This window comes from Elephas maximus, chromosome 7 (genome assembly GCF_024166365.1).
Source record: "Elephas maximus indicus isolate mEleMax1 chromosome 7, mEleMax1 primary haplotype, whole genome shotgun sequence".
NCBI lineage: Eukaryota > Metazoa > Chordata > Mammalia > Proboscidea > Elephantidae > Elephas > Elephas maximus.
Window position 1 is genome coordinate 121,785,795 of NC_064825.1, and position 23,736 is coordinate 121,809,530.

The window sequence follows — 23,736 nt, forward strand, 5'->3', positions numbered from 1 at the left end:
GGAAAAAAGGCCTGGCAATCTGTTTTTGAAAGGTCACAGCTTTGAAATCTCTCTATAAAAGTTCCACTATGAAACAAATGGGGTCACTACAAGTCAGAATCAACTCAACAGCAACTGATTTAAAGGAGCCCTGGTTGCACAGTTGTTAAGAGCTCAGCTGCTAACCAAAAAGTCAGCAGTTTGAATCCACCAGCTGATCCTTAGCAACCCCATGGGGCAGATCTATGAGCTGGAATCAACTCGACAGCAATGGGTTTGGTTTGGTTTTGATTTTGGTTTTGGTGGCACAAAAAACTTGCACTTGATTACTAACCTAAAGTTTGGCAGTTCAAATCCAGATAGCAGTACTGTGGAAGAAAAAGTTCGGGTGATCTGCTATTTCCGTTAAGATTACAGCCAAAAAATTAAAAAAAAAAAATGCAGCAACATGGAGGCACCATGAATTGGAACTGACTCAACAGCAACTAACACCAATGCTTTTATATCTAGCTTTAAATGCAATCGTCTGGCACACGGCTTCCCCAGGTCTGCACTGACCCCATAGCCCAGCTTCCTCAGCACCATATATTATATTTTTTCTTTATCTTTCTCTTCTCGCTCCCACCTAGGCCGTTCACCTGCTATGCCCCTTCTTGATGGGGCATACCTTACGACCTGGTGAAAGAGACATTTGTTCACCACTACCCCATTCCACCTTACCACCAGTGGCTGGCACAAACACCACTATAATTTTTTCTTTTTTTTTTTTTATTATTATTTCTTTGTTGGTTTTTTATCTTGCTTTCTCCTCTTTTCTGTCCTTTCTCCCACCCACATAGCCCCATGTGCCACCCATGCTGCTACACGACAGGCCAAGCCACACCACTAGGCTAGAGAGACACCAGCACAAGGTCTCTACACATCTCTCCCACCCCTACTGGCCAAATACTATCTCATTGCCATTTTATTACTTTTTTCTTTTCATTTTTCACTTCATTTTTGCCTTTGTTTTTCTCTCTTTTTTCTCATCTTTCACCCACACACTTAGCTCTACACAGCTCATCCTTTTCTTTCACTCCTGCTTGTCTGCACCACATGCTAACTGCCACACCCCAGAGTGGTATTAACACAGTCCACTGGAAAAAGCCTTGCACTGCTCCCCACCTGTGCCCCATTGCCCCCAGTTCATACTGCAAACTACCAACCCCTTCCACCCCCAGTGGACCCACCAGCTGCACCATAGATGAGTGATCTGCCCTACTCACTTGGACAAGATGGTGAGAAGTATTGTGCCCACAGGCAAGCAAGCAAAAAAATGCGCCCAGACAACCTACACGGACATAATCAAAAAGATCAAAAAAACAGGCTGAAACAATCAATTCTACAATCAATAAACAAAGAAAATAATTCCTGAATATCCTGGAGACAGCAAATAATACCAAAACATAAAAAAATAGAAGATGGCTCCAGAAAGTGACCAAAATAAAACACCAGATGACCTTCTACTGGAAGAAGAGGCACCAGAACTACCTGATAGGGAATTCAGAACTGTAATATCCAAGGTTCTTCAAAAGATGAAGGAAAATGCTGGCAGAGATAAGGGAAAAATAGACAAAATCATGGAAAAGATAGACAAAACAATGGAAGAAATCACGAAAATAATATAGGAATAAAATATCACAATAAATAAACAACTAAATATCATAAAAAACAGCCATTAGAAACCTAAAAGATAAGCAACAAGATTTCAGAAATGGACAGTGCAATGGAAGGTTTTAGGAGCAATTTGAAACAACGGAAGACAGGATCAGTGAAATTGAAGACAATTTCTTGGATAACACTTTGTTTCAGGAAAAATCAGAGAAGAGAACAAAGAAAAATGAAAAAACCATGAAAACGATGTGAGATACAATGAAAAGCAAAACTTTGCTAGTGATCAGAGTTCCAGAAAAGGGGGAGAAAACAGAAAACACAGAGAGGATCATTCAAGATTTGCTGCCAGAAAACTTCCCTAATATCATGAAAGACAAAAGCCGACTCTCCACGAAGCTCGATGAACCCTATATAGGATGAATGGCTCAAACAAAAAACACCAAGGCATATCATAATCACACTCACCAAAACCAAAGACAAAGAAAGGATCCTGAGAGCAGCTCGAGAAAAATGAAAAGTAACATACAAACAGGAAACAATAAAACTAAGCTCTGATTTTTCAGCAGAAACCATGCAGGCAAGAAGGCAATGGGATGACACACATAGAACCTTGAAAGAAAAACACTACCAATCAAGAATGATATGTCCTGCAAAACTATCACTCAAATATGACAGAAAAATTAGGATATATCCAGATAAACAGAAACTAAGGGAATGTGTAAAAAACAAACCAAACTTCACAAGAATTATTAAAGGGAGTCTTTTAGTTAGAAAACTAACAACATCAGACAACAACCTGAAACTAGCACATAAGACACCATCAGCCAGATACCAACTTAGATAATGAACACTCAAGGATAAAACCAAACTAAAAGATTTACAACGGGCAACCAGAGAGTTCAGTCTGTAGATGACAACAAAGACAGGTCAATTAAAAAGGGAATAAACGGTGTAGGTATAGAACTTTCAAATGGCGAGGAAGTCAAGGCATTATCAAGTAATAAAAGACTGGTGAACACTTAGGCAGATGGGGTAAATTTCAAGATAACTACAAAGAAAGTTAATGAATCTATTCATCAAAATAAAAAAGAAACACATAAAGACTCAGTAAACACAAAATCTGTGAAGATGAAACAAATGCAAAAAAATCCAGAAACAAAAGGAATTCAACATAGGAGAGAAAGAGGAATAAAGAAAACCTGAGCACCACCAAAAAGCACTACAAAATGACAGCAATAAACTCACACCTACCAATAATCACATTGAATGTAAAAGGTTTAAATGCAACTTTAAAGACACAGAGAGTGACAGAATGGATTTTTTAAAAAAGACCCATCAACATGCTCTCTACAAGAGACATGCCTTAGAAACAAAGACATAAATTTATTAAAAATCAAAGGATGGAAAAACATGTCAAACAAACAGCTACCAAAAAAGAGCAGGAGTTGTAATACTAATCTCAAATAATAAAAAATTTAAAACAAAATCTGCCATAAAAGACAAAGGGCATTTTCTAATGATTACAGGGACAAGAAACCATGAAGACATAACCATAACAAATACCTACAGACCCAATGACAGGGCTCCAAAATACATAAAATAAACTCTAACAGCACTGAAAAGACAAGTTGATACTTCCACAATAACAGTAGGAGATGTCAACACATCAGTCTCAATAAAGGACAGAATACCTAGAAAAAACTCAAAAAAGATACAGAAGATTTAAAGGCCACAATCAACTAACTTGACCTCATAGGCATATACAGAACACTCCACCCAACAGCTGCAAAGAACACATTTTTCTCCAACACACATGCAACATTCTCCAGAATAGACGACATCTTAGGTCACAAAGTAATCCTCAACAAGATCCAAAACCCTGAGATAATGAAGAAAAAAAAAACTTCTCTCATCACAATGCCCTAAAAGTAGAAATGAATAACAGGAAGAACAATGAAAAAAATCAAATACATGGAAACTGAATAACCCCCTGCTTAAAAACCACTGGGTAATAGAAATAATCAAACATGGAATCAAAAAATTCTGAGAATCAAACATGAAAGAAAACACATCTTACAGAAACCTTTGGGACACAGCAAAGGCAGTGCTCAGAGGTCAATTTATACCAGTAGATGCACATATCAAAAAAGAGAAGAAAGGGACAAAATCAAAACATTAGCTACACAACTTGAACAAACAGAAAGAGAACAGCAAAAGAAGCCAACAGCCACCAAAAGAAAGGAAATAATAAACATCAGAGATGAAATAGATAATAGAAAAACAATAGAAAGGATCAAAAAAAACAAAAGTTGGTTCTTTGAAAAGATCAACAAAATGGACAAACCACTGGCCAAATTGATAAAAGAAAAACAGGAGAGGACAAAAATAACCCAAATAAGAAATGAAATGGGGGACATTAGAACAGACCCAACTGAAATGAAAAGCATCATAACACAGTACTATGAGAAACTATTCTCCAACAGATATGTAAACCTAGAGGAAGTGGACAAATTTCTGGAAACGCACTACCTACCCAAACTAACACAAACTGAAGCTGAGAATCTAAACAGACCCATAACGACAAAAGAGATCGAAAAGCTGAAAAAAAAAAAAAATTCTCAACAAAAAAGCCCCGGCCCAGACGGCTTCACTGCAGAATTCTACCAAACGTTCAGAGAATTTATACCAGTACTACTCAAACTATTTCAGAACTTAGAAATGGAAGGGATACTTCTGAATTCATTCTATGAAGCCAGAATAACCCTGATATTAAAACCAGGCAAAGACACCTCAAAACAGGAAAATACAGACCAATATCTCTCATGAATGAGAGATATCTCAACAAACTTCTAGCCAATAGAATTCAACATCATATCAAAAAAATAATACACCATGGCCATGTGGAACTCATACCAGGTATGCAAGGATGGTTCAGCTTTAGAAAAATCAATGTAATCCACCACATAAATAAAATGAAAGAATAATTTCAATTGACACAAAAAAGGCATTCGACAATGTCCAACACCCATTCCTGATTAAAAAAAAAAAAAAAAAAAAACCTTCAATAAAATTTAAAAAAATAGAGAATGCAAATTTCTCAGCATAATAAAGGGTATCTGTACAAAACCAACAACCAACATTATTCTTATCAGAGAGAAGCTGAAATTATCCCCCTTGAGAACAATAACAAGATACAAGAATGCCCTTTATCACCACTCCTACTTAACATTGTTCTGGAAGTTCTCGTTAGAGCAGAAAGGCAAGAAAAAGAAATAAAGGGAATCCAAACTGGAAAGGAAGAGGTAAAGCTGTCCCTATTTGAGGATGATATAATACTCTACATGTAAAACCCAAAAAGCTCCATGAGAAAAATACTGGAACTAATAGAAAGATTCAGCAAGCTAGCTAGACACTAGATAAAACTACAAAAATCAATTGGATTCTCATACACCAATAAAGAGAAATACGAAAAGGAAATCAGGAAAAGAATGCCATTTATAAAGAGCTCCTAAAAAAATAAAATACTTAAGAATAAATCTAACCAGGGATGTAAAACACCTATACAAAGAAAACTACAAAACACTACTACAAGAAATCAAACAAGACCTACATAAATGGAAAAAATAGCATGCTCATGGATTGGTAGGCCCAATATTGTGAAATGTCAGTTCTACCCAAAACAATCTACAAATACAGTGCAAAACTGGATGTCCATCTGCAAAGAAAAATGAAACAGGACACAGACCACACACCACACACAAAAACTAATTCACAAAGGAGAAAAGACCTAAGTATAAAACCAAAAACTATAAATGTCATAGAAAAAAAATTAAGGTCAACACTAGAGGCCCTCATAATGTCCTCAGCAGGATACAAACCGTAACTAACAATATACAAATAACAGAAGATAAAATAGAGAACTGGGATCTTCTAAAAATTAAACATTTATACTCATCAAAAGACATCACCAAGCATCTTATAACATCGATGAATCTGGAGGACATTATGCTAAGAGAAATAAGTCAGTCACAAAAGGGCAAATATCGTATGAGACCACTATATAAAAACTCACAAAAAGGTTTACATACAAAGAGAAACAATCTTTGATGGTTACCAGGGAGGGAAGAGGTGAGAATGGAAAAATATTTAATAGACAATAGATAAGTGGAAACTTTGGTGAGGGGTAATAAAGTACACAATACTGGGGAAGCCAGCACAACATGTAAAAGGCAAGGTCTTGGTAGCTCCATAGGCAAATCCAAACTCCCTGAGGGACCAAATTGCTGGACTGAGGGCCATGGGGACCATGACCTCGGGGAACATCTGGTTCAAGTGACATATCATGGTTTATAAAGAATATATTCTACATTCTACTTTGGTGAGTAGCATCTGGGTCTTAAAAGCCTGTGAGCAGCCATCTAGGATACTCTACTGGTCTCACCCCTTCAGGAGCAAGGAAGAATGAAGAAAACTAAAGATACAAGGGAAAGATTAGTCCAAAGGACTCATGGACCACATATACCACAACCTCCACCAGACTGAGCCAAGAACAATGACATAGTACCCAGCTACCACCACTGACTGACAGGGATCAAAATAGAGCGTCCCAGACAGAGCTGGAAAAAAATGTAGAACAGAGCTCTAACTCAAAAAGAAAGGCCAGACTTGCTGGCCTGGCAGAGACTGGAGAAACCCTGAGAGTATGGCACCCGGACACCCTTTCAGCTCAGTAATGAGGTCACTCCTGAGGTTCACCCTTCAGCCAAAGATTGAACAGGCCCATGGAAAAAAACAAAACTAAAGGGGCACACCAGCCTTGGGGCAGGGACTGGAAGGCAAGAGGGAACAGGAAAGTTGATAATAGGGAACCCATGGTTTAGAAGGGAGGGTGTTGACATATTTATTGTGGGTTCGTTAACCAATGTCATAAAAACAATGTGTGTTCTAACTGATAAGAAACCAGTTTGTTCTGTAAACCTTCATCTAAAGTACAAATAAATAAATATATATATAAGAGTTCACCAAAACAGTAAAAAGTGAAACTACAAACTGGGCAAAAATTTTTACCTATGACAAATCCAACAAAGCCCTAATCTCTAAAATCTACAGGAAAATCCAACATCTCTACAAAAAAAAAAAGACAAAAAACCCAATTAAATAATGGGCAAAGGTTATGAGCAGACACTTCACCAAGACGTTCAAGCAGCTCACAGATACATGAGGAAATGCTTGTGATCATTAGCCATAAGAGAAACACAAATCAAAACTACAATGAGATACCATCTCACTCCAAGAATGCTAGTATTAATCCAAAAAACACAAAATAATAAATGTTGGACAGGTTGTAGAGAGAATGGAATACATATACACTGTTGGTGGGAATATAAAATGGTAAAACCACATTGGAAATCAAATTGGCACTCCATGAAAAAGCTAGAAATTGAAGTATCATGAGATCCAGCAATGCTACTCCTTGGAATATATCCTAGAGAAATAAGAACCATCACAGGAGTGGTGTACACAGCTATGCTCATTGTAGCACAGCTCCCAAAAGCAAAAAGATGAAAACATCCTAGGTGTCCATCAACAGATGAATGAATAAACAAATTATGGTACATTCACACAATGGAATACTACACAACAATAAAGAACAATGATGAATCCACAAAACATCTCATAACATGGAAGAATCTGGAAGGCATTATGCTGAGTGAAATTAGTCAGGCGCAAAAGGACAAATACTTAAAGAGACCACTATTATAAGAACTCAAGAAAAGGTTTAAACAGAGAAGGAAACATTCTTTGATGGTTATGAGGATGAGGTGGGAGGCAGAGGGGTATTCACTAACTAGAACCTAACGAAAAACCAAACCCTTTGCCTTCAAGTCGATTCCTACCCATAGCACCCTATAGGACAGAGTAGAACTGCTCCACTCAGTTTTAAGGAGTGCCTGGAGAATGTGAACTGCTGACCTTTTAGTTAGCAGCCATACCTCTTAACCACTAGGCATCCAGGGTTAGTAGACAAGAATTATATGAAGTGAAGGGAAGGACAACGCACAATACAGGGGAAGTCAGCACAACTGGGCTAAACCAAAAGCTAAGAAATTTCCTGAATACAACCAAACACTTTGAGGGACAGAGTAGAAGGGGCAGGGGCCTAGGGACCATGGTTTCAGGGGACATCTAGGTCAACTGACATAACAAAGTTTATTAAGAAAATGTTCTGCACCCCACTTTGGTGAGTGGCGTCTGGGGTCTTAAAAGGTAGCAAGCGGCCATCTAAGATGCATCAACTGGTCCCAACACACCTGGAGCAAAGGAGAGTGAAGAACACCAAAGACACAAGGAAAATTGAAGCTCAAGAGACAGAAAGGGCCACATAAACCAGAGACTCCATCATCCTGAGATCAGAAGAACTAGATCCTGCCTGGGTACCACCAATGGCTGCCCTGACAGCAAACACAAAGTAAAGTCCCTGAAGGAGCAGGAGAAAAGTGTGGTGCAGAACTCAAATGCTAGTAAAAAGACCAGACTTAATGGTCTGACTGAGACTGGAGGGACCCCAGAAGGCATGGCCCCCAGACGCTCTGTTAGCCCAAAACCAAAACCATTCTCAAAGCCAACTCTTCAGACGAAGATTAGACTGGAGTATAAGACATAAAATGGTACTCATAAACAGCGTGCTGCTTAACTCAAATAGATAAACCAAAAAAATGCAAACCCACTGAGATCGAGTCGATTCCGACTCATAGCGGCCCTATAGGACAGAGTAGAGCTGCCCCATAGAGTTTCCAAGGAGCGCCTGGCAGATTCTAACTGCTGACGTTTTGGTTAGCACCCGTAGCACATAACCACTATGCCACCAGGGTTTCCACTCAATTAGATACATGAGACTAAATGGGCAGCTCCTGTTTGGAGGTGAGATGAGAGAGCAGAAAAGGACAGGAGCTAGTGGAAAGGGCATAGGAAATCTGGGTGGAAATGAGGAGTGTGCTATCTCATTCTAGGGAGAGCAACTATGGTCGCATAACAATGTGTGTATAGATTTTTGTATGAGAAACTAACTTGAACTCTAAAATTTCACAAAAGCACAATAAAAAAAATAATTTTTAACTTTTCCTATATTTAATTTTATACACTATTTAATTTTGTTTTTATTTGAACATATACAAATGTTGAAAAATTAATAATGAATAAAAGAAATGAAAATCTATGAAGGAAAGAACATGCTGCTTGGTGTCCCGGACTCTTGTCACTTCTGTACATACAGTATCTACCAACATTTCTCTTCTCAAATCACAATCACACTTTAGGCTTTTATCAGAGTTCTAATAATGGAAACTGGCTTTTTAAGCTGTATATAACAATACTTTGTTAGATTACTTCTTGATGGCAGCTAAGCATGATGGCATCAAGAAATAAGGAAGCCAAGTTTTTACTTCTTCCTTTCTAGTCATGTGACATGCAAAAGGTCACTAACACATTTTTACCTCCATCTACCTTATACGGTAATGATACCTGCCCAAACATTATTCTGACTGATATAAGGCTGTTGCTCTCTTTATAAGCCTCTTAAGGGCCTCTTTGATCTCCTTGTTCCTCAGGCTATAGATCAGAGGGTTTAAAATGGGAATGATGATGACATAGAACACTGATAGCACCTTGTCCTGCTTCATGGTCTGATTAGACTTTGGACACAAGTACACAGAGAGGGTTGTGCCATAATAGAGTGTCACAGCTGCCAGGTGGGAGGCACAGGTATTGAAGGCCTTGGCACTACCTTTGCCTGAGGATATTTTCAGGATGGAAACTGCAATGAAACCATAGGTTAAGAAGATGACAAACAAAGAACCAAATCCAACAACAATAGCTACCAGAAGAAGAATTATTTGGCTGATGAAGGGATTAGAGCAAGACTAGGGAATAATCTGAGGTAAATCACAGAAGAAATGTTGAATGACATTTGGCCCACAGTAGTAAAGTTGAAAACAAGAGACTGTTAGAGATAAACTGCTAAGGAAACCACTCACGCAGGCCCCAGCAACCATCTTCCCACAGAGGTCAGGTACCATAATGGCTGAGTATTGTAGCGGGCTGCCAACGGCCACATATCAGTCGTAAGCCATGGTGGCCAATAGGCAGCACTCAGCCAGAGCCATCCAGGCTGCAACAAAATACTGAGGTGCACAGGCATTGAAAGAAATCATTTTTTCATTTTTTAGGAAGTCTGAAAGCATCCTCGGGCTGATGGAAGAAGAATAGCAGACGTCTATAAAGGACAGGAAACAGAGAAAAAAGTACATGGGTGTTTGCAAGTGGGAGTCCCTTCTAATTAGAAAGATGAGACCCAGATTCCAGATAAGGGTCACAAGGTAGATCCCTAGGAATATTGGAAAAAGGATGAGCTGCAGTTCTTTTTCATCTGAGAGTCCCAGGAGAACAAACATGACCACAGAGGAGTAGTTTCCATTCTATCCCATGGACCTGCTTGATGTCATCTGCTGAAGAAAAGATGAGGTAAGGAAATAGCTTTATTCCCCAAAAAGAACATATCATTTTTTTAGTGATGCATCAGACTAATTTTACAACATTAAATTAGAAACGTTGAGTTTAATCACCCATCATATACAATCATCAACCTTAACTGAAAAATCCTCTTGGCTATATATTATCATTCTTTCTTTGGCGGACAAAAGGCAGTCAGGGGCACCATTAGTCTATTTTCTCCTAAAATGTCTTCATTTTATACTTTCCCATGGCAGAATTTGCAAATATGTAAGACTTTGGAAATAGGCTAAATTGGGGAAATAGTGCAATTTCTTTATACGGCAAAACAGAAAAATTCTACTTGGACATTGCTCTGCATTAACTTAATGACTGGAGAAGCTCCTGAATATTCAGAAAAAGTACATACGGATTCTTTAAAATCTTCTTGAGAAGTAGCCTTCAGTTAAGCTAGAAAGAGGGACTCTTGACAGTTCTGTAATACCTTTTCTGCTTTTATGATGCCTGGAGAAATGTAAGATTCAAGTAGCAGGGTGGTGGGAAGAGTCAAGCAGAAGTAGCAGCAGCTTGAAAATGGATGTGACATAATCAAATTAGTGACTCTAAGAAGCCTCTTGAGAAATGAGGTTCAGAGAGCTGTGAAGCTCCCTTTCTTGCTGGTACAGATTTTCCTTTCCTCAAATCAGAAACACCTCAGATTGTCTAGGACAGTAATTATTGATCTTCTTAGCGTCCTTTAAAAATCTGTGGAAATTCAGGTTCCTCTATCCAGCAATATTCAACTATTTACCACCTTTACTTGGAGCATCTTGGAATTTTCAGTCCCCCTGAAGTCTATTTGTGGTTTGCAGGTCAGAAACTTCTACAGGGGAAACTGAGTTGGACTTTTGTAAGATTCATGCTTAGACAATAAACGTGAGGATTGGAAAGTCTGGGAAAGATTTAGGACGTTTTTCGTTTTCTCTCCTTCACATTGGAGTCAGTCCAGAGAAACACAGAAGTAAGCCTTCAAACAAATGGTAACTAACCTAAAGAATATTTTTGCATCAGGAACACCTTCAAGATGTTATAGCTATTGTTTTCTCTATGGTATCACTAAAACATTGCCCAAGAAAAGCACATTTTTATTGAGATAAACCCAAATTAGAAAGAAAATTATGAACCATTTTAAATATAGGAAACAGCTGTCAAACATAGCCTGGGAATTGTGTGTAAGGGTAGAAAGTGGAAATCTTTGAGATTATCATACAGAAAGACTGGGGTGTTAATGGAATAAAACATTCCTATTTTTTTTATGAAGTACAAATATTTGCCAACATTAGCTGCTCAAAACATTTTCCATCTCCCCAGTCATTTCCAGTAACCAGGTTTCAAAAATGAAGAGAAAATCCCTGTGGGAGCATAAGGTCATGACTAGGAAAGTAAGGTCAAAGGACCCATTTCTCTAAATCAGATTAGTTGTGGCTTTCTGGTACTGTTTTCAGAAGGATTATGAGGGAATGAAGGCATTAAGTAGAAAAGAAAGTCGAGATGTCTGATAGTAAATAAAGGGAGAGTGGTAGCAGATAGACAACGTATTTACCATCCAGACTACGGAGTTGTCCCTCCACAAACAGACTAAATGGAGGTAAAATAGAAAGTGGAAAGTGAACAGAAGGTCATATTCATTATTAACATCATCATCATCACTAACAATCCCAGATAACAAACAGGTTTATTGAGCATCTATGATACATACTGACATTGTCCTTGTGATCATGAAGAGCTGCATAGCTTCATTATTTAATATGGTATTAGGCCAGTGTGCTGTCTACTAAACAGTATTCTGAATATTGCTTCTTCGTTTTTCTCTTATATATCTCTCTAGAATCACAACTGGAGGTATGTTAGATCCTCTCATATATTGTTCCCATCTCTGAAAGGTCCATTTCTTTGTACTTCTATACTGTGTTCTGTTTAATTTTTACAGATACGTCCTCCAACTCATTCATTCTATTTTAAGTTGTGTTAATTGCTGTTTAACCCATCCATCGAGTTTTAGATTTCAAACATAATAATTTGTTTTCTCTTCTAAAGGCTCCTTTTTGTTCTTTTCTTGTATATGCCTGGCAGAATTTAAAAGTATCTTGTTTCTTCATTGTATTACTCTAAAAGATTCTTTTATATAAAACATATTAAACATATGTATTTAAAATTACTATTGAATAATCTAAATATCTGCAGTTTTGTGGGTCTGATTCTATAATTTGATGTTATTCCTGACTCTTGCTCATGGTGCCTTGTTTACTTGTCTTTTCAATGATTTTTCATTATGAGTTCATGTTCCTTTGAACTTTGTCTGTGGGAATCATTGAAGAATGATTTTGAAATATATCCCTTCATAAAAGATTTATATTACTTCTATATGGTACCTTAATAGCAATACTGGCCCAGAATATCTTTAAACATAACTTTTTACTTGGGATGTTTTGGGGCCACAACACTGATGAGGTTTAGACCTCATGTGTCCATACATACAAATTTGGAGCTAAGAATTATCAATGGAAGTTTTTCACTTTTCTCTGCTCTTCACAATCTAAGCCTGAGAGAGGCGTGCTCATCACTGTTTCACTCTGTAGGGTAGATGTTTTTGTCCTCCATCTCTGACAGTGTCATCTTATGCGACTCTGTGCTTTCAGTAGGGTGGGATATTTTCTCTGATCTAATCTCACATACTGCCTTTTTCTCTTACATCTCACATACATGCCTATTAAATCTCAGCCCTTAGACTATCAAGGATCAATATATCCCTTCTGGGATGATCAAACAGAATGTGAAAATTATCAAACAATATCATTAATAACACACACAAGTAAAATTTTTCTGAAGATAATTTAACAAAGGGTGCAGTACTACATCAACAAGGAACTGCCAGAAATTCAAGCCAGATTCAGAAGAGCACATGGAACAAGGGCTGTCACTGCTGATGTCAGATGGATCAGAAAGATGTTTACCTGTATTTTGTTGACTATATAAAGGCATTCAACTGCATGGATTGTAACAAATTATGGATAACATTACAAATAATGGGAATTCCAGAACAATGTGCTCGTGTGATCATCCATAGATCAAGAGGCACCCTTTTGAACAGAACAAGGAGATATTCCGTGATTTAAAAACAGTAAAGATGTGCACCAGAGTTGTATCCTTTCACTATATCCATTCAGTCTGTATGCTGAAGAAGAATGCAGCATCAGGATTGGAGGAAGACTCATTAACAATCTGTAATATGCAGATAACACAACCTTGCTTGCTGAAAATGAAGAGGACTTGAAGGGCTTACTGATGAATGTTAAAGACTACAGCCTTCAGTATGAAGAAAACAAGAATTGCCATAACTGGACCAATATGCAACATCATAATAAACTGAGAAAAGTTGTCATTTTACTTGAATCTACAGTCAACACCCAAGGAAGCAGCAGTCAATAAATCAAATGATGTATTGCATTGGGCAAACCTGCTGCAAAAGACCTCTTTAAAGTGTTAAAAAGCAAGGATGTCACCTTGAGGACTAAGGTGCCCCTGACCCAACCCGTGGTATTTTCAGTTGTCTTATATGCATAAAGAAGTTGGACAACGAATAAGGAAAACCAAAGAAGAATTGATTCTTTGAATTACGGTGCTTGCAGAGAATATTGACTATGTTATAGACCGCCAGGACAAAAATCTGTCTTAGAGGAAGTACAGTCAGAATTCTCCTTAGAAAGGAGGGTGGTGAGACCTTGTCTCATGTACTTTGGACTTGTTATCAAGAGGAACTAGGCCCCGGAGGACATCTTGCATTGTCAAGAAGAGGATCTGAGAAAAAGAGGAAGACCTTCAATGAGATGGATAATCACAGTGGCTGTAACAATGGGCTAAAACATAGCAAGGTTGTTGTACTTCTTCCAAGACAGATTTGTCTGTTCTCTTGACAGTCCATGGTATAGTCGATACTTTTGCAAACACTACAATTCAAAGGCATCAATTCTTCTTCTTTCTTATTCATCACAAGGCTTTCGCATGCATATGAGGCAATTAAAACACCATGGCTTGGATGTGGTGCACCTTAGTTCTCAAGGTGGCATCTTTCCTTTTCAACACTTTAAAGGGGTCTTTTGCAGCAGATTTGCCCAATGCAATGCATCTTTTAATTTCTCGGCTGCTGCTTCCATGGGTGTTGATTGTGGATCCAAGTAAAATAAAATCCTTGACAAGCTCAGTCTTTTCTCCATTTATCATGATGTTGCTTATTGATCAAGTTGTGAGGATTTCTGTTTTCTATATGTTGAGGTCTAATCCATACTGAAGGCTGTGGTCTTTGATCTTCATCTGTAAGTGCTTCAAGACCTCTTCACTTTCCCCAGGCAAGGTTGTGTCATCTGCATAACTCAGGTTGTTAATAAGTCTTCCTCCAAACCTGATGCTGTATTCTTCTTTAGCTTCAAAGATTATTTGCTCAGCATACAGATTAAATAGGTATGGTGAAAAGGATACAATACTGACACACACCTTTCCTACTTTGAACCATGCAGTATCCCCTTGTTCTGTTTGAATGAATGCCTCTTGATCTATGAACAGATTTCTCATGAGCACAATTAAGTTCTGGAATTCCCATTCTTCTCGTCATTATCTAAAATTTATTATGATCCACACGATTGAATGCTAAAAACACAGGTAAACGTCTTTCTGGTATTATTTGCTTTCAGGTAGGATCCATCTGGCATCAGCTATGACATCCCTTTTTCCACATCCTCTTCTGAATTTGACTTGAATTTCTGGCAGTTCCCTGTTGATATACCACTGCTGCTGCTTTTAAATGAACAGCACTGGGTTTGTTTGTTTTTGTTTGTTTGTTTGTTTTAGCAACGAAGAAAAATGATCTCTGCTGTAGAGGGAGTCCCAACACTCAACTTTCCCATTTTGAAGCAAGTTATTACTTTTCAATGGAAATCCATGCAGTGGATTATATTCAGAAAATTTTACCAAGACTTATAGTAGGGAAGAAAAAACTAGACATCTCCCTTCTTTTCTTCCATGGCTCCAGCAGATTGGGTTTAAAGAAGTAAAAGAGTAGGACAGCGAGATGGAGAAGGGAAAATGAACATGTGAAGAAGGTCAGAGACAAGGGGAAAAAGGGAAGAGTTGGGAAAACCATGTAGGACATTTAGAAAACGTAAATAACATTCAATATTCTCAAAACACAACACGAAGTAACACTTCTCCCTCCCTCCATCCCACCTCTCTATCCTCTCTCACATTTGTACAATAAGAGAAGAATTTTTTATTTGCAGCCTGTTTGAATATTCCATGGACTGCCAAAAGAATGGACAATCTGTCTTGGAAGGAGTACCACCAGAATACTTAGAAGCAAGGATGGTGAGACTATGTCGCATATACTTTGGACATGTTGTCAGGAGGGATCAGTTCCTGGAGAAAGACATCATGCTTGGTAAAGCAGAGGGTCAGGAAAAGAGTGGAAGACCCTCAGCAAGATGGATTGACACAGTGGCTGCAGCAAAGGGGTTAAGCACAAGGATTTTGAAGATGGTGCAAGACCAGGCAGTGCTTCATTCTGTTGTACATAGGGTTGCTATGAGTCAGAACAAACTTGATGGCACCTAACAACAACAACACACTCTTTGGCTGAAGGGTGGCCCTCAGGAGTAACTTCATTACTGAGCTATAAGAGTGTCTGGCAGAGTCTCTGGATGCTGAAACTCGACAGAGTCCCAAAGTTTCTGTAACTTGCTCTTGAGTGCTGAGTAACCAAAACAATATGAAAAAATGAAGTAAAAGAGCTGAACAGAAGATTTCAAAGGGCGGCTTTAGAAGACAAAGAAAAGTATCGTAATTACTTCTGCAAAGACCTGGAGATAGAAAACTGAAGGGGAAGAACACACTCGGCATTTCTCAAGCTGAAAGAACTGAAGAAAAATTTCAAGCCTTGTGTTGAAATACTGAAGGATTCTGTAGGGGAAATACTAAATGACAGAGGAAGCATCAAAAGAAGATGGAAGGAATACACAGGGTCACTATACCAAAAAGAATTGGTCAGTGTTCAACCGTTACAGGAGGTAAAATATGATCAGAACTGATGGTACTGAAGGAAGAAATCCAAGCTGCACTGAAGGCATTGGTGAAAAACAAGGCTTCAGGAATTGATGGAATATCAATTGAGATGTTTCAACAAAGAGATGCAGCATGGGAAGTGCTCACTTGTCCATGCCAAGAAATTTGAAAGAAAGCTTTCTGGCCAACTGACTGGAAGAGATTCACATCTGTGCCTATTCCCAAGAAAGGTCATCCAACAGAATGTGGAAATTATCGAACAGTAAGTATCATTAATATCACATGCAAGCAAAACTTTGCTGAAGATCATTCAAAAGTGGCTGCAGCAGTATATCAACAGGGAACGGCTGGAAATTCAAGCCAAAATTAGAAGAAGGAATGGAACCAGGGATATATCATTGCCGATGTCAAATAGATCCTGGCTGAAAGCAGAGAATAAAAGAAAGAAGTTTACCTGTGTTTTATCGACTATGCTAAGGCATTCAACTGTGTGGATCATAACACATTATGGATACAATTGTGGAGAATGTGAATTCCAGAACTCTTAATTGTGCTCATGAGGAATCTATACTTGGATCAAGAGGCAGTTATTCAAACAGGACAAGGGGATACTGCAGGGTTTTAAGTCAGGAAAGTTGTGTGTCAGGGCTGTATCCTTTCACCATACCTATTCAATCTGCATGCTGAGCAAATAATCCAAAAAACTGGACTATATAAAGAACAGAGCATCAGAATTAGAGGAAGATTCATTAACAACCTGCCATATGCAGATGACACAGTCTTGCTTCCTGAAAGTGAAGAGGACTTGAAGCACTTACTGATGAAGATCAAAGACCACAGCCTATAGTACAGATTACAGCTCAACATGAAGAAAACAAAAACCACACAGTTGGAATAAGAAACATCATGGTAATTGGAGGAAAGATTGCGGTTGCCAAGGATTTTATTTTACTTGGATTCACAATCAATACCAGCGGAAGCAGCACTCAAAAAATCAAAAGACACATTGCATTGGGCAAATGGGCTGCCAGAGATCTCTTTAAAGTGCTAAAAAGCAAAGATGTCAGGTTGAGGACTAAGGTGCGCCTGACCCAAGCCATGGTGTTTTCAGTCACCTCACATGCATGTGAAAGCTGGATAATGAATAAGGAAGACTGAAAAAGAATTGACTGACTCCTTTGAATTGTGATGTAGGTGAAGAATATTGAATATACCATGGACTGCCAAAAGAACAAACAAAACTGTCTTGGAAGAAGTATGATCAGAATGCTCGTTAGACGCAATGATGGCAAGACATACTTTGGACATGTTATCAGGAGGGATCAGTCTCTGAAGAAGGACATCCTGCTTGGTAAGTTTGAGGGTCAGCACAAAAGAGGAAGACGCTCAATGAGATGAATTGACACAGTGGCTAGAACAACGGGCTGAAGCATAGCAATAATTGTCAGATTGGCTCAGGACTGGGCAGTGTTTCCTCCTGTTGTGCATAGGGTCGCTATCAGTCAGAACCGACTCAATGGCACTTAGCAACAATAGCATCAAGGCTGCCCAGGTACCATACTCTCTGATTTCTCCAGTCTCCGTCAGACTGCTAAGTCTTGTCTTTTGTGTGTGTGTGTGTGTGTGTGTGAGTTAGAATTTTGTTCTACATTTTTCTCCAGCTCTGTCTGGGATCCTCTATTGTGATCCTTGTCAGAGAAGTCAATAGTTGCAGCCCTGCACCAGCTAGTGGTCCTAGACTCAACTTTGGTGGAGCTGTGGTAGTTGTGGTCCATTAGTCCTTTGGACTACTCATTCCCTTGTGTTTTGGTTTTATTCTTTCTCCCTTGCTCCAGACAGGCTGAAAGCATTGGAGTATCTTAGATGGCAGCTTATAGGCTTTCAAGATCCCAAATGCTTCTCGCCAAAGTAGAATATAGAACATTTTCTTTAGGTTAGGCCAATTGAGCTAGATATTCCCTGAGACCTTGGACCCCAGAGCCCTCTGCCCAGTAATTTGGTCCTTCTGGGTGTTTGGATGTGTCTATAGAGTTTCCGTGAACTTGCCTTGGACAAGTTCTGCTGACTTCCCCAGTATTGCGTGCTGTCTTACCCTTCACGAAAGTTACTGCTTATCTATTGTTTATTTAGTGTTTTTCCCTCCCACTCCTTCCCTCGCTTATAACCATCAAAGATTGTTTCTTTTTGTGTGTAAACCTTTTCATGAGTTTTTACAGTAGTGGTCTCATACAATATTTGTCCTTTTGTGATTGACTTATTTCACTCAGCTTAATGCCCTCCAGATTCATCCATGTTGTGGGATGCTTTGCAAATTTATCATTGTTCTTTATGGTTGTGTAGTATTCCATTGTGTGTATGTGCCATAGTTTCCTTATCCATTCATCTGCTATTGTGAATAATAGTGCAATGAACATGGGTGTTCATATGTCTCTTTGTGTCACAGCTCTTATTTTCCTCTGATGTATTCCTAGAAGTGGGATTGCTGGGTCATGTGGTATTTCTATTTCTAACTTTCTAGGGAAGTACCATATTGTTTCCCAAAATGGTTATACCATTTTGCATTCCCAGCAGCAGTGCATAAGAGCTCCAATCTCCCCACAGCTTCTTCAACATTTGTTATTTTCTGTTTTTTCGGTTCGTGCAAGTAAAGTTGGAGTGAGATGGTTATCTCATTGTGGCTTTGATGTGCATTCCTCTAACGGCTAGTGATTGCACGCATTTCCTCATGTATCTGTGAGCTGCTTGAATGTCTTCTTTGGTAAAGTGGCTGTTCTTATTCTTTGGCCATTTTTTAATCAGATAATTTGTGTTTTTATTGTAGAGATGTTGGATTTTCTTATAGATTTTAGGCTTTTGTTGATTTGTCATACCCAAAACTTTTTTCTCAGTTTGTAGGTTCTTTTTACTCTTTTGATGAGTGTGTTTAAATATTTAGAAGATCTGAGTTATCTAGCATAACTTCTGATGTTTGTGTATTGTTAGTTATGGTTCGTAACCTTTTATGCCGTGTTTTAGGGCCTCTAGCATTGGCTCTATTTTTTTCTTCCATGATCTTTATAATTTTGGGTTTAATATTTAGGTCTTTGACCCACTGTGAATTAGTTTTTGCGTATAGTGTGAGGTATGGGCCCTCTTTCATTCTTTTGCAGATGGACACCCAGTTTTGTATTGTATTGGTAGATTGTTTTGGGTAGAATTGACATTTTCACACTGTTGCATCTACCTATCCATGAGCATGGTATCCTTTTCCATTTATGTAGGTCTTGTTTGGTTTCTTCCAGTATTATTTTGTAGTTTTCTTTGTATAGGTCTTTTACATCCCTGGTTAGATTTATTCTAAGTACCTTATTCTTTTTTAGGGGCTATTATAAATGGTATTATTTTCCTGATTTCCTTTTAGTCATTCTCTTTATTGGTGTATAGGAGTTCAACTGATTTTTGTATGTTTATCAGGTATCCTGCTAGTCTGCTGAATCTTTCTATTAGTTCCAGCATTTTTCTTGTGGGGACTTTTGTGTTTTCTATGTATACTATCATATCATCTGCATGTAGGAACAGTTTTACTTCTTATCAGTTTAGTTGCCCTTTATGTCTTTTTCTTGCCTTATTGCTTTAGCAATGAACTCAAGCACGATGTTAAATAGGAGTGGTGATAAAGGGCATCCTTGTCTTGTTCCTGCTCTTAAGGGAAAGACTTCCACTTCTCTCCATTAACAATGGTGTTGGCTGTTGGTTTTCTACAGATGGCTTAATTATGTTGAGGAATTTCTCTTCTATATATACTTTATGGAGAGCTGTTAACACGAATGGGTGTTAGACATTGTCGAATGCCTTTTCTGGGTTGATTGAGATGATCACTTGATTCTTTTGTTTTATTATGTGGTGGGATGAGTTGATTGATTTTCTGATGTTGAACAATCTTTGCATACCTGGTATGAATCCCACTTGATCGTGGTGCATTATTTTTTTGGATATTATGTTTAATTTTATTGGCTAGAATTTTGTTGAGAATTTTTGCATCTATATTCATGAGAGATATTGGTCTGTAATTTTCTTTTTTTATGATATCTTTGCCTGGTTTTTGTATCAGGGCCATGCTGGCTTCATAGAATGAATTCGGAAGGATTGCTTCCTTTTCTATGTTCTAAAACAGTTTGAGTAGTGCTGGTGTAAGCTCTCCTCTGAATGTTTGATAGAATTCTCCAGTGAAGCCATCTGGGTGAGGGCTTTTTTTTGTTGGGAGATTTTTTATTACCTTTTCAATTTCTTTTTTGTTATAGGTTCAGGTTTTCAATATCATTTTGTGTTAGTTTGCATAGAAATTTAGAAATTTGTCTATTTCCTTTAGGCTTTCAAATTTGTTGGAGTATGGTTTTTCATAATACTCTGTTATGATCCTTTTTATTTCAGTTGGGTGTGTTGTAATGTCCCCTACTTCATTTCTTATTTGGATTATCTGCATCCTTTACTGTTTTTCTTTTGTCAGTTTGGCCAGTGGTTTGTCGATTTTGTTGATCCTTTCAAAGAATCAACTCTTGGTTTTGTTGATTCTTTCTATTGTTTCTCTATTCTCCATTTCATTTATTTCTGCTCCGATCTTTATTATTTTCTTTCTTCTGGTGGCTGTGGGTTTCTTTTGCTGCTCTGTATTTGTTTGAGTTGTGTAGCTAATTTTTTGATAATGCCCCTTTCTTCTTTTGTGATGTGTGCATCTATTCTTATAAATTGACCTCTGAGCACTGCTTTGGTTCTGTCCTAAAGGTTTTGGTCTGATGTATCTTCATTCTTGTTTGATTTTTCGATTCCATCTTTGATTTCTTTATTACCCAATGATTTTTAAGCAGGATGTTACTCAGTTTCCATGTGATTGGTTTTTTTTTTTTCTTCTTCCTCTTCCTATTGTTTATTTCTACTTTGATGGCATTGTGGTTAGAGAAGTTAATTTGTATTACCTCAATGTTTTGGATTTTGTTGAGGAATGCTTTGTGGCCTAATATGTGGTCTATTCTGGAGAATGTTCCATGTGCGTTAGAAAAGAATGTGTTTCTTGCAGCTGTTGGGTGGAGTGTTCTATGTATGTCTATGAGGTCAAGTTGGTTGATTGTGGCCTTTAGATCTTCTTCATCTTTGTTGAGTTTCTTTCTAGATGTTCTGTCCTTTACCAAGAGTGGTGTGTTGAAGTCTCGTACTATTATTGTGGAAGTATCAATTTCTCTTTTCAGTGCTGCTAGAATTTGTTTTATGTATTTTGGAACATAGCTGATTATGGTTATGTCTTCATGGTGGATTGTCCCTTTAATCATTAGCTAATGCCTTTCTTTGTCTTTTATGGTGGATTTTGTTTTAAAGTCTATTTTATCTGTGATTAGTATTGCCACTGCTGCTCTTTTTTGGTAGCTCTTTGCTTCACATGTTTTTCCATCCTTTGATTTTTAATAAATTTGTCTTCATTTCTAAGGTGTGTCTCTCATAGACAGCATATTGATGGGTCCTGTTTTTTTTAATCCATTCTGTCTCTCTCTGTCTCTTTATGGATGCATTTCAGCCATTTATATTCCTTGTGATTATTGATAGGTGTGAGTTTATTGCTGGCATTTTGTAGTGCTTTTCGTGGTGCTAAATTTTTCATTGTTCTTCTTACTCTTCTGTGTCACATTTCTTTTGTTTATGGATTTTTTTTTTCTGTTTGTTTCATTTTTGTAGATTTTGAGTTTACTGTGGCATTATGTTTTCTTTTTTATTTTGATGAGTGGATTTGTTGACTTTCTTTGTGGTTACCTTGAAATTTACCTCTATCTTCCTAAGTTTACATCAGTATTTTATTACTTGATGATGCCTTGACTTCCTCTCCATTTGAAAGCTTTCCACTTACACCTTTTATTCACTCTTTTATTATTCTGATGCTGTTGTCATTTATAGATTGATCTCTCTGGTTACCTGTTGTAAATCTTTTAGTTTTCTTTTATCCTTGAGAGTTCAATTTCTAGGTTGGTATCTGGCTGATGCTGTCTTATGTGCTAGATTCAGGTTGTTCCCTGATGTTTGCTCTCTAACAAAATGACTCCATTGAATCATTCTTGTAAGTTTGGTTTCGTTTTTATGTATTCCCTTAATTTCTGTTTATCTGAAAATGTCCTAATTGTCTCATCATATAAGGTTGAGAGTTTTGCAGGATATAGTATTCTTGGTTGGCAGTTCTTTTCTTTGAAGATTTTATATATGTCATCCCATTGCCTTCTTGCCTGCATGGTCTATGACGAGTAATCAGAGCTTAGTACTATTATTTCCCTTTTGTATGTGACTTTGTTTTACTCCAGCTGCTCTCTGGATTCTTTCTTTGTCTTTCGTTATAGCAAGCGTGATTATGATATGATTGGTGTTTTTCTTTCGGAGTCTGTCCTATATGGAGTTTGTTGAGATTCTTGGATAATTGGCTTTTTGTCTTACATATTAGGAAAGTTTTCTGTCTGCAAATCTTCAATGATCCTCTCTGTGTTTTCCATTTTCTTCCCCTGTTCTGGAGCTCTAATCACCAGTAAATTTTTGCTTTTGATGCTATCTCACATTGTTCTCAGGGTTTCTTCATTTTTCTTTGTTCTTCCCTCTGATATTTCCTCAAACAAAAAGGTATCCAAGGATTTGTCTTCAATTTTGCTGATCTTGTCATCCATTGCTTCAAATTTGCTTCTAATACCTTCTAATTTACTGTACATTTCTGAAATCTTGTTGTTTATCTTTTGGATTTCTAACTCCTGTTTTTGTATGATTTCTAGTTGTTTATTTATTTTGACATTTCATTTCTGTATTGCTTTCCTGATTTCTTCCACTATTTTGTGTGTCCTTTCCATTATTTTCTCTATTTTTTTCCTTATCTTTGTCTGCATTTTCCTTCATCTGTTGGTGAACCCTGGGTATTAGTGTTCTGAATTCCCTATCAGATAGTTCCAGTACCTTTTCTTCTAGAAAAGGTCATCTGGTGTTTTATTCTCATTGCTTTCTGGAGCCATTCTCTCCTCTCTTTTTTTATGTTTTGATATTGCTTGCTGTCTTCAGGACATTCAGGAATTATTTTCTTTGTTTATTGATTGTGGATTTGATTCTTTTGTCCTGTTTTTATGTTTTATTTGGTTATATCTGGGCAGGTGGGCTGGGTGTGTTTTTTTGCTTGCTCATCTGTGGGCACAATACATCTCACCACCTTCTCTAAGTGAGTAGCAACAGTCACTTAGCTATGGTGCAGCCAGGTGGGTCCAGTGGGGGTAGAGGGGTGGGCAAGGGTAGTTTGTGGTATGAAATGGGAGCAACGGGGTGGAGCTAGGAGGCAGCATACGGGGGAGTCTGAGGGACTGTGTCAGCACCACTTGGGGGTGTGGCACTTGGCACAAGGTGCAGATAAGCAGGAGTGAAAGGAGAGGATGTGATGTGTAGAGCTAAGTGGGTGGGTGAAAGAAGAGATAGAAACAAAGGCAAAAAAAAAAAAGCAAAAGTGAAGTGAAAAAATAAATA

General features: G+C 37.9%; 1 pseudogene; it reads right to left on the reverse strand.

The window, feature by feature from the left end:
- Nucleotides 1-9,164: 9,164 nt before the first annotated feature.
- Nucleotides 9,165-10,133, reverse strand: LOC126080633 (olfactory receptor 5A1-like; annotated as a pseudogene).
- Nucleotides 10,134-23,736: the final 13,603 nt, after the last annotated feature.